Below are 12,034 nucleotides of genomic sequence, written 5' to 3' on the forward strand. Positions count from 1 at the left end.
CAGTCTGTCCTGTGGCTATTTAAACCAGCACTTATCCTGTGTATTGTGTTAAAAGGGGGAATTGTATGTCTACATCACTACTAAATGACGAATGGATTAACACAATACTCGTAATTAGGTTTATGTTTTTAAGTGGCTGAAAACATGTAGGGCATATTTCAGTAAATAAGGACAGTGTAATCCTGTAATGCATCAAATGTCAGAAACCAAACTGCTATTTCAGCAGCAATAACAACCACAGTGGAAACAGATGAACAAGGTCTCATTCCTGGAAGTGTGTTTCCAGCTGTGTCTTCTGTTTGTAGAGTCGTGTCCTCGGGCTGCTTGTTGTGAAGGGGAGCAGTTCTTATAATAAGCATGGGGCTGAAGTGCTGTTCTAATAGCAGACAAAAGATGGCGCTCCAATGTTAAGTAAAAAAAAACAAGCAATGCACTGCCGCTCATACGGCTGTTTATCTCCTAGAAGTGAGTCAACAGAAATATAGGAGCCCATCTACCACCATTTACAGAAACTACATGTAGACATTTCAGAAATGTAACTATTAAATTTCACAGCCGATTTGCTGCGTTGTAACTATGGTATTACATTTCTAAGAGACTTTCTCCTATTTTTTTTTGTTTTTTTTTATCTATTATGCTTAGGAAAAAGTTTTCTCCCTGTTAGTTTTTCTTTGATATCTGTATAAAATCCTCCTGAACTTTGTCATAGGTTTACTAGACATCTTAATCGAAGAAATCTGTTTATACACATACACACTTACCACTGCCATCACTGTCCCACCCACCTCCCCACCCATCTCTGTCCTCTGATTGGACTCAGGTCCTGTCAGTCAATGGACCGGGCCCGTTATGCTATCTTCACTTGCTCCTATAAAACTCTGGAATCTGCGGAGTTACCACACTGATTTTTTTCCTCTGCTCAAAATATAAGCAACAAAGTAGCATTTTCAATACAGGAACAAAGTCAGTTTTTAATAGCGACAGATCTTTTTTAAAGAAACACCAAAGGGCTGTGTAAATGTGCTAATTTACTGTCTATCAATTTATATGAAAAACAACAGAACTGGGTGCAATTTAAACAATAATTTTGCATGACTTTCGCCTCCTCTGCCCTCAGAACATCACATCTCGACTCGAGTATAACAAAAAGCCCATATATTCCTGGTGCTGCTATCGGCACATCTCGTCTTTGTTATCGTGTATCCCTTTGTTGCTTCGTGGTGTGTGAACCTCTGCATCCGATTGGGAGATTTCCGTCGGCTCCTGAAGGCAGCAGTAGTTTCATTGTGGCCCTGCAGAGCTAACGCCATCACACACAGCGGCTACGACGAGCAGCACGGCGACATCAGGGCCACCACAGCAGCGCAGTCTTTATTACTCTCATATTATTTCTGTATAACGGCAATGGAATACAGTGCTGCGGATTATTAGACGCGTTTGAACGGGTAAGAGGCGTTGTTTCCCATTTTACTCATCATTCAACTCTCTTGTATCTCTAAAGGCGAATGAATTACTTTGATTTTTCAGGTATTACTATTATTGACATTTCTTGAACGTAAAGGCGCTTAGCCAGTTAGCTAGCTACACCTTTCTCCACCTCCCCTATGTAGAAAGACTGTCTGGGTGAGGCGTCGGCTCTTCTAAATGCGATACCCTGTGTGTATTAATTGAAATATACACACCAGCATACATGTAGCCTGTGTAACTTGAATGAAGAAACAGCACCCGAAGCTAATTAAACAGGTAGGTTATCCACGGTCAATGGCAAAACAGAGGCAATACGCTGTGTTTATTAGCACACGGGGGCTTTTAGCCCTCAAAGCATCTTGACGCATTGGTTTTTGATCCTCTGCTCGCTTGTTTACCATGCCCCCACCTCCCCACTTTCTCTCATCATCATCATCATCATCCCAGCATCTCCTATTGATGCCTGGTGGAGTCAGATGAAGGGCACAACCCCACAGTGGCTCTATGAGCTGGGATGCATTTAGGTTCTTCTGCGTGCAGTAGGGAAACCATAGTGCTGGCTTAACTTTGAGGACCAGTTTGCATTTCTCCACACAAGGTGATGGTGACGTGCGTGCTGCAGGTGAAGTGTGCTGTAGTATCCCCCCTAATGTTTGGTTGTGATTTCTGAGGGATAACGTAGCGTTTAACACGTGCATCCCCACTTTGTATTCCTCTCAACAAGTCAGATGTATTGCACTCTGCTGAGGATATGAATGCCTTCCTGTGATGCCAGCCTTCCTGCTCCTCATTTAAGAGAAGTTTCTCCCTCCTTTCCTTTTTGCAGTTGGGTTAATTGCTCTCGTCACCTCTGTCACCTTCTCAGACAATGATGGGCATCCCTCCATCCACTCAGTCGGCCCATTAAACATGGCCAGGTCTGAACCGCAGCCATTCGTTCCACACATTGTGTTCGCAAAATTAGTCAGTGTAATTGATTATATCATCTGCCGCTGCCATTAGGCGCCCAGTAGTTTCTCTCTTACTTCAGCTTTTCTCCCCTTAAGATGGGTTTCTTAATGAACCAGCCTCTATTTTCAAAATGTGGCTGACAGCAAGACGTGCCACTTGTAATGAATGTATTTTTGGCGGCACTCAAGGGAAAACTGCACAAACTGGAAGTGATACAGTGTGATGTGGACTTGTAATTTCCCCTGCTTTCTTTTGCTGCAGAAGTACTATTATCCCTATTTTCAGAAAGCCGGCTTCCTCGGGTTTGAGCAATGCCAGTAGCTGGCAAACAGCTCGCTTACTCCGCTAAGTGTTTTCTGCACCAAGAAGACAAAGCTGTTTGTTTTACAACCATGTGATGTTATGGCCCGCTGAGTTCAGGTGTGGCAGGTGCAGTATATGGAAGCCCAGTATACTATAAGGCTGTGAGGGAGGATCGGTCCCCAGGCTGCTGGGATAATCTCTGTTGAGAGTTAGTAGCCTTGAAAACCAAGCACAGGAACCAGTGTGCTTTATGAAATATCTTTTTTGTTTTTTTGTTTGTTTTTTTTATAGAAGCTGTACATACAGACAAAGTGAAAGTGGATCACATTCTCAAGGTCTGACAATCTGGATTTAAGGAATCCTAATCATATGACGTCTGTTGGAAGTCAGCATTAATCCTACCAAATTGTAAAATTCTGGATATTATTTGGATGTTCGTTTGTGTTAAATCTGCCATTCTTGCAGTGAAGTTCTGTGTTGCAGATGTACCCATCTCAGTCACGGCTTTTTGCAGAAAAACACTGCTCTTGTCAGGATGAATTATGAGTTACGGGCTTCTCCTGTTTATTCTTGGTGTTATACAATAGGATGAGGCATGCACGGTATCACTAATGAAAGTCTCTTTTGTTAGGCCTAGTTAGACAGACAGATTTAAACAGCGTCTCATCCTCTTATATCGTGGGTAAGCGCTGCCAAAGCATTGTGTTCCTAATCACAGTTTGCCCAGTCACTGACTGACAGACGGATGCTTTGTGCTGGCAGCAGAGACCCGATCAGACAGGTTATCACACAGAGGTGAGGAAGCGAGGACAGTAGAACAGGAAATCAAACGCTGCAGAAGATGTGTAAGCATGCACGAGTTGCACTGAGAAATAGTCTCAAGACTAAACTTCGGAAAACTTTAGCCTTGACTTAAGAAAAGTTGTGTAATGGACTTGTGGTTTTTGCTTCCTTTTGCTGGATTACTTAATCATGGCCAGAGTAATCTGTGAGGGGGCCCTGGAGCAAAAATGAGCAGTTGGGCCCCCCATTAGCCCCCCATTCTTCCCACCCTCTATGCAATGTGCAGTAGTACCTGACCTCAAGTTTTCCATGTTATGATTTTTGATTAAACACGAAACAGGTAAGCACAAACTGGAATAATATAAACCTCGTAATTGGAGTTTTACACGGTGGCCCACTTCCACACAGGGCCTCAGGACTATGAAACAGAGCAGGACCCACTTTGTGGCTGTTAGTGGTGCTCAGCCCATAATGTAGTATAATGGTGCATATTCTAAAACACATTTTCAACTCAATAAATGCAAACTAGTTGACACATACAGTAGTATGGTTGGAGTTTCGGGGCCCCTGGAGCTCTGGGACCCCAGCCCAGTTGCCTGCTTTACTGCTCCCCTTGTACCTGACTCAACTGTTCCCAACCTCTCCAGCACTATAGAACGATGGCTCATTATACTTAACATTTTGAATCTATGTTGAAGAATAAAGTCCAGATCCCATCTACTCCTGTTGACATGCTTACAGACGTGTTCTGTTCGACATGTCCTGCTCGCTGTTTTCTGCTCCTCACGGGGGCTTGTTTGTCTCTGGTGGAGGAGGAGGTTATCCTTTCAGTTGCATGTTTGTCTGTTTCTTAGCACTGTGGTTCCCACCCTTTTTGGCGTGTGAGCCCTGAAAAATTAGCCGATGTCTATTTGTGACCACTCATTCCAGATTATGGCCTCAGTGTTAACGGTATATTGATTTTCTCCTCCCAGATGGTTTTATTTTGAAGCATTTCTGTAGGCTTTACTTGTTAATATTATATATTTAGCTGTGTAATATAGCCATGATGTCAGAGTATTTTAAAAAGTTAAACATTTGAGAGATTTTTTCACACACTTTTTTCTCATCTTGTGACACTTTCAGAATAGTGGTCTCAAACCTGAGGTGGGGGATCACTGATTTAACAGGATCTTCACAAAGTTGTGAACAGATTCTGATGAAATGCGGTGGGAAGGTGGGCCATGGACTGTAGAAGATGTTCTTTTGTTTGGTGTGGGAGGGGGTGTTTTTCTGTACTTTCCCTCTACTTAATAGAATGAAAATAATGTGGCACACGTCCGTCACTGTGCACGTTGGTGTACATTTGAATCTAGTTGTGATCATACGATAACAGATGAAGAAGATTGTGCAGTCTTAGTCCAGGTGTTCTGCTTTGTTTTAAGCTGGCCTTGCCATCGACCCACTTTAGACCATGTCTCATCTGGAAAACACCTGCACACACTCAGTCCGTGTGACCCCCATTCATCCCTTCTGTGTAGCTTTGATTCATGCTTTTGGGGTGTACTGCACTGTACACACATGATGTACTGTCCCTCTGGATTGTGATTTATCCGTGTGCCCGTCTGAGAAGGGGACATAAAGCTAATGGGAAGTGCAGGTGTGCTCACAGTGGCTGCATCTTTGCTAATGTCACTGAGGCTGCTGTCATTGCGCTGCTCTGTGGCAGGAGCCATTTTGCACAGTTTTGGACGTAGTCCCTGTCTAGTAACCAGTGCAGAGAGCTGGCAGCACCCATGGTGAAGCTCTAATCCTCATCATTTTGCAACTTTATGTAACCTCTAATCTCTGTTACTTAAGAATTACACACTAACCCAACAGTAAACATGCATTCATAGAGCGTTTCACTTTGTTTGTTTAGTTGACTTCACAGAGACACTGGAGTCTTGGAGGCATTTGAATTCAGGGCTAATTCTGCATTTAATGTTGCGAGTCATTATCAATTCATCTATTGATATTTTTTGAATGTATAAACAAGTCTATAAAATGTAAAACAATAGAATAGAAATAAGTCTTCAAATTCCTTCTTTGGTCCAGAAAGCAGCTCCAAACCCCCCAAATGTTCAGTTTACAGTGAGAGGAAACAGAGAAATGCAGCAAATTACACATTTAAAAGCCGCATTCAGCAAATATTCAGCATGCTTGCTTCATAAATGATTTTTGAATTGTTATTTGTTGTTTGTGAGTTCACGATGAACCTTTTGGAACAGATGTGGAACAAAATAGTCTAAGTTCAAAGGTCCATTTAGTAGCTTCCTGAGCTTTCAGTCACATCTCTTTTCTTCTTTAGCAAACATTGTCAGTGGTTATAAAATTCAATTTCTTTTGATCAACTAATCAATTAAAATTGAAACAATTAGTCGACCGTTTTTGGTCAAAGTGAGAGTATGTCCTGGTTTTACCCTGCTGGCTGGACAAAACAAGCAATTTGAGAATGTCCACTTTTACAATGCGATAGGGAGACGTGCACCTGTTTTAAGGGGGCGGTCTAGCATCAGTAAGACTGAGGACACGATTATTATTTCATCATTATTCATTAGCCTGCTGCATACATGTATTTATGCTGACGAAACTGACAAGTATTATTCATAATAACTAGCTCATTTAATCCCAAGAATCACTTTAGAATCACTTTCTTCATTTTTTTTGTTAGGATGATGACATCATAAACTAGAACAACAGACATTCAAAGCTTTATTGAAAACCTCATAATAGAAGCTTCGAATGTCAATAACGACATTCGGTACAGTCGTAGTATTGTGCTCTACAAGTAATGTGAAAGTGTGCACTGCAAAGAACGGTACATTTAAACTGTATACACAGTGGTAAATTCTGCATGTCTTCATGGATAGAGCATATGTGATATGTACATATGTCATTGTCAGTCTCTGAATGGAAAGTTCAGTGTTTCAGTTAAGAGTCTGCTGCTTATTAAATCAAACCCAGTAGATTTGAGCGTTTTCACATGAATGACTAAATGTAGCCCCCACCCCGTCTCATTAGCCAAAGTTGAAGAAAAAAAAAGCCCTGTCCTCTGTGGGAGGGTCCAGCCCAGGAGTTGATGTCATCACATGGAGCTCGCGGTGGGTCAGATGGCTCTGGCTCAGCGTCACACCAGAACCTCAGAGGTCCACAACAATGTTGTCCTTTGTGTCACGCTTCCAGTGGAGAGGGATGAAATGTGTCTCTCTTCTCTCTCTCCCTGAACTTGGTGGCTGAGTCGTGACGCACTCGCAGGCTGAACTGAAGTTATTGTTACAGATGAGTAAATGTTGAAGTACGGATGAATGCAGGCTATGACAGAGCCTGTGGGGACGTACGCCGACATGTGAGAGCAGAACTACAGATCATATGATCACCTCTGGAACGCCTGCGGCCCCTCCAGCATCACCATATCACAACTGCTAGTTTTCTTTTCACTCGGCTAATTACAAACCCAAGTCACGTTTTTTTCACTTTTTTGCACGATCTGTCGGATTCATTAAAAAAGTAGGAACGTTTGTGGGCCGCCGGGTCATTGTTGCAGCGATATCAAGGGAGCAAATGATGTGTGAAAGTGATACACTTGCATGAAAGCTTGTCAAAGCGGGGTCCGTGGAGATGTCCGTCTGAGGGTGTTTCTTCAAAGGAATTCAATTAGCAGGAGTTGTTTGTCTTGCTTCAAGGAGCCGGAGTATCACAGATCCTATCACGCTGATAGCATCACGCACAGCCCCCTCTCAGCCCGCCACTTCCACCTGCCACGGCTCATCTTTGTGTTTGCTTATGTGTGCGCTGGCTCGAAATGTGCAAAGTCAGTCACTGGTCTTCAAGCGTGGCTTCATTTCCTCCGAAAAGAATCACAGTTGCTCATTTACATCTGGAGCGCAGGCGAGGCATGAGAGCACCGGCAAGCGTGGCTTCCTCTCATATCCTGCTCAACATTTTCCATTTTAATCTTCCTCATTTTTTTCTTAATCTCTCCAATTCCATTTAGCTCTCAAGTCCGTTTAGCCTTCATTCAGAAGTTCAATAGTGCACTGGAGCGCCTCGGTCTATATTTAAAACCTTACCACTGAATAAATCGAGCAGAAATCCTTTAATTCTGCCAGCCACCACCCAAACTGACAGTTTATACCGCTGCTGAAGCAGTGAAATGCAATGGTTGTTATAACAGGTTTCCTCCATATGCCGGTGTCTGAGCAGATAGCCAGAGCTTCAAGGCATCGTGTGGTGGTTAGGCAGGCAGCTGGGAGAGCTTACTGGCTCCATGTATTATGCTATGTAGGACTTCGTCTCATGTGTAAGTATGGTAATTGTCTCATTGAAGTGATGAACACAGCACTTTCATCAGACAGTGTTTTTCATGTCTTAACACTATGTAACAACAACTTTACAAAGCAAGCTGTTGTGTTTAAGATTTTGAAATAGTTTTCCCATCTTGTAATTATCAGACATCATGCCATCAGCTAGTCATTATTATATTAATCTAATGAGTCAATTAGCCGATGTAATGCCAGAAATAGTTGAACGTCGTCACATTCTTTGTTTTGTCTGTTCCACGGACATTGAATTAAAAATGCTTTCTTGTTTTTTGGTGAATTGCCAAGTGATAATTTGAAATTGCTGATGAACATATTGATTATTTTACTAATGCTCTTGACATTCACTTCAGTGGCTTTTTTTTTCAGAAAGACAGGAAGAATCTAGCAAAACACATGACAGCACATTGTGTCTCTCACTTGAAAGACACAGCTGGTGTTCCTTTTTTTCCCTACATTGATTAAGAGAGTAGGTTTATTGTCAGTGGGCATTCTGGTTGCAAATTGAAATGTGTTGATATCAGATCCCATCCATTGTCTGAGTTTTGGCACGGAACATTTTTGAAGACCATGTTTTGAGGAATTTAATCATGTTGTACTACAAGGCTTATTTTTCGGTGATTAAAAGAAGCTGGAGTTCTCAAATGTTAAATAAATCAATGCAATCTATCCAATATCTATCCAATAAAATAATATGTGAAGACTATAGAACAGACCAGGCTTTCAGTTCCTTTTGACAATCCCTAACCTAAACATGAGAAAATACAATGAACTTAGGAAAGTGGGTGTTGTTTCATCACAAAATAACTTCCAGAATGCATCAAACAAACACAACTTAATTCTATTTGACAGTGAAAATTCAAACTAATCTGGCCTGGATCAGGTCAGGGAATGTCTTGGTGTTGATGCTCGTATGTTTGACAGAGCGGTGTCTCTCCAGCAAACAGTTGAGCGTCTTAAGGCTCTCTCTCTGCCAGGCACAAGTCGCAATCATCTGGGCCTCGTTCCCCCCACTGAAACGTCGGGCGAGACAGACAATACATCTCATCCCTTTATTATTTATTAATGATATGTTTACCGTGATGGCAGGAAGATTGCAAGTGTTGACATTTTGAGGCGAAAACAGACGTGCTTTCTGTATGTACTGTATGTTAATGGCCTGGAGATTTTACATGCATAATTAATTTGCTGTGAATATTCCAGCTGTGTCTAATGTCATGTGTGAGCTACAAAGGCGATATTATGTCCCAACAAAGCCTCCCTGTGCTGCGCGTGGATGATGCTGTTAGAAAATCTGCATTGCAAAGAAGTTATTATGTTTTATGGCCTCTATGAATTTCAATGTGGACTTGTGCTGTTGTGCACAGATTTCCACGGAGCACACTGGAAGAGTGGCTGTTTATATGTAGAACTCGAGCTGCTGAGCATTCATCTCATCTCACTTATTAACTATGTGTCAGACTCCCTGCCAAGAGGTTCTGTTATGACCGGTTTCCACTGCAGTGTGCAGTCTCCTGAACTCTGCTGCCTGTCTGCCCTCTGTGTTACGCTCCACTCGCTGTTTGACTGTGCACCGTCACTTCTCTGCAATGCTGATGCAGCTGCGAGAGGCTGACAGCGGAAATGAATGCTCGACCTGCCGGTGGCGTCACGCTGGCACGCCAGACCTGGGCCTTGATCTTCTCATCTTTATCATTTCACTGATTCCCCTGTGAGAAATGTAATGTATTAGCAATGAATGGTCCAAATCATTTGTAACGAGAGGTTTTCATTTAAAAGTGTGGATTTGCGTCAAGTGGCCACCAGTGCAGGTGAGAGATGAATCTAAAGCTGAAGTACCTCTGAGGACCCTCAGGGTTTTCCCAACTAACCCAAAGGCAGGCCGCCTTTGTATTACTGGCCACCACTGACAAAAACACCAAAACTATTGAACCTTTTATTAGCAACTACAGTGATGTGCTTATACCAACTGCACGCAAGTTACCCATGGCAGTCCAGTGTGGAGGCAACAGGGGAATGATACACTCACAATTTCTGCAAGATCAAGATAAGCGATGAATTGCTGTTATTTGTGATGCACACAGATATATTTTGCAATAGACGATATCTTAAGTTACAGAAGTAAGTAGGACAGGATGTCAAACCTCAGTAGCCTTCTGTGTGAGATCATTTGAGAAAGCTGAAAATCACCACGGTGAAGTCAGTTTTAATTTGGATATTCGACAAACATTCACCCCAACACCATACTCCTACTCAGTTTCACTTAGTGTTGGCAGTAAGAGGAAGGTTAGCTCACCCAGTGGTCCCAGGGGAAAAAAAATCCAGGGAAAACCCTGGCCCTCCTACATGCAGGCTCCAAAAACTAGGATTTCAGGTACTAATGTTATTCATTCAAATAGAAGATTTTGGAAAACCTTGATTTCTGTAAAGGAAACATTAAAGCACAAAGACAATTGTGTTTTGTATAGACATGCAAACTTCAAGGAATTGCCTGTATTAGCAAGACAACAGTTTTTTCATAACAGCAATGCTTTAAACCACTGGCATTGCCCATAGAATCCAACTCACCCACATCTTCTACAAGAGGCGGTGGCATGATCAGTGATGGGCCAAAAGCAGCTCCATCAGTTCAGGGCTTAATTCAAGCAGTCCTCGCTGTTGTTGCCAAGATTTGCAGCTAGTTTGAGTATTGTTAGGTCTGTGTTGCGCCAGGATTAGGTTACATGATATTTTTGTCCTTGGTCACTGTGTCAGATCTAATGATCACAGAGCCATAAACTCTTGCCATGTCTTGGTCGGTTGACTGGCACGACTGCACGTATGACCCCGACCAATCACAGCTCGTCATATTTCACGATCACGCGCAAGTTCAGATGTCATCGGGGAGGTGGGTGAGGCAGCTGTCAATCCTGGAGACTGAAGCATTGTGTGTGATGTTGGCGGTCTTGTAGGAAAAGAAAGAAAAATCGGCTGTGCATGTGCTGTAACATTAAAAGCAAATGCAAGAGGAGGTGTAAACTTCAGCCCATTCGGCCATTATTTATACATCCACTGGATAGCATCCAGAAAACAATTAGGACAGTTTCACATATACAGCAGCAACCTCAGCGTCCTGCCAGACACTACATGACAGGACGTTTAGCATGTCACACTACACAAGTATAGACACCTGATCATCATGACACTAGTACTTCGTCAACAAAATCCTCTCAAAATTGGGCTGGAGTCTAATCCTGGCATTGAGTCCTCCTTAACATGTAAAAGTGCAGTAAAGCCTTTTTGTTTCTTATATAAATACTTGCAAATTAGTGTTGGCTGATATGACTTACAACGTGATGATTTTAATTTGTAAACTGATAGGGATTTGCCAGAACCTTTATACTGAGGTATCATCCCTTTAAAGGCAGTGGTTCCCAACCTTGTCAGCTCATAAATTTTAAATAGAAGGCCTCTCTACTTTTACCCCTGGCCTTGTCACAGTGTGTTGTAGAAAAGGGACCATATGAAGATACATGTAAGCACTGCAGTGTAAAATGACGCACACTGCGATGGAACATTGTCTCTGCATCACCCTCTTCCTGCCAGTCATTCAGGAGTTTCCCTGACTTAGTGTTCAGGCTGGCTGCTGTGAGAATAAGATCAGCTGTTAATTCTGTCTTCCTGTGAACACACAAAAGCTTTTGAGTGTTTCTGAAGCGTTCACTCTTGATCTGAAAAAAACACCCTGATTTTTGCTCCCTCCATAATGCTTTAATCACCTGGCAAATCCCTCTCTCGTGTAGCACAGATGCAGAAAGCCAGTGCGGATCGAGTACAGGGGGCCTAATGTGCTGCGAGGATAATTGTCCATTTTAATCCACTCCTCGCCACTGTCTGTCAGTCAGCTACTCAGCAAGGGCTCGCAGCCCACTGGCAGTCCTGACCTGTCAATCAAATCACATCCGTCAGGGCTCATTGGAATGGGGATGAAACATTTTTGGATTTAATTAGTGCTCTAGCATGTCGTATCTTTACCATGAACTCCATGATGATGTTTTAGAAAAACACAGGCGGCTGAATGTATTATTACTACTCAACTACCCCACAGTCTGCAAGGTTGCTCTAAATCCATGTAAAGGCTGTAGCCTGCAGCTGTAAGCTTTGCAAATGCAGCTATTATTGAAATGGCAAAGTGCCCTACTTACCCTTTA

At 42.6% G+C, this 12,034-nt stretch overlaps 1 protein-coding gene across 3 annotated transcripts in view; it reads left to right on the top strand.

Annotated features, from left to right (window-relative positions):
- Positions 1-1,310: 1,310 nt before the first annotated feature.
- The window catches only part of fynb (FYN proto-oncogene, Src family tyrosine kinase b), a 70,363-nt gene continuing 59,639 nt past the window's right edge, over positions 1,311-12,034 (top strand). For all 3 annotated transcript variants that reach the window (XM_041959082.1, XM_041959080.1, XM_041959081.1), the window contains exon 1: positions 1,311-1,445. The gene's annotated coding sequence lies outside the window, so the exon portion shown is untranslated. The remainder of the gene's footprint in view (positions 1,446-12,034) is intronic.

This window comes from Chelmon rostratus, chromosome 18 (assembly GCF_017976325.1).
Source record: "Chelmon rostratus isolate fCheRos1 chromosome 18, fCheRos1.pri, whole genome shotgun sequence".
Classification (NCBI taxonomy): domain Eukaryota; kingdom Metazoa; phylum Chordata; class Actinopteri; order Chaetodontiformes; family Chaetodontidae; genus Chelmon; species Chelmon rostratus.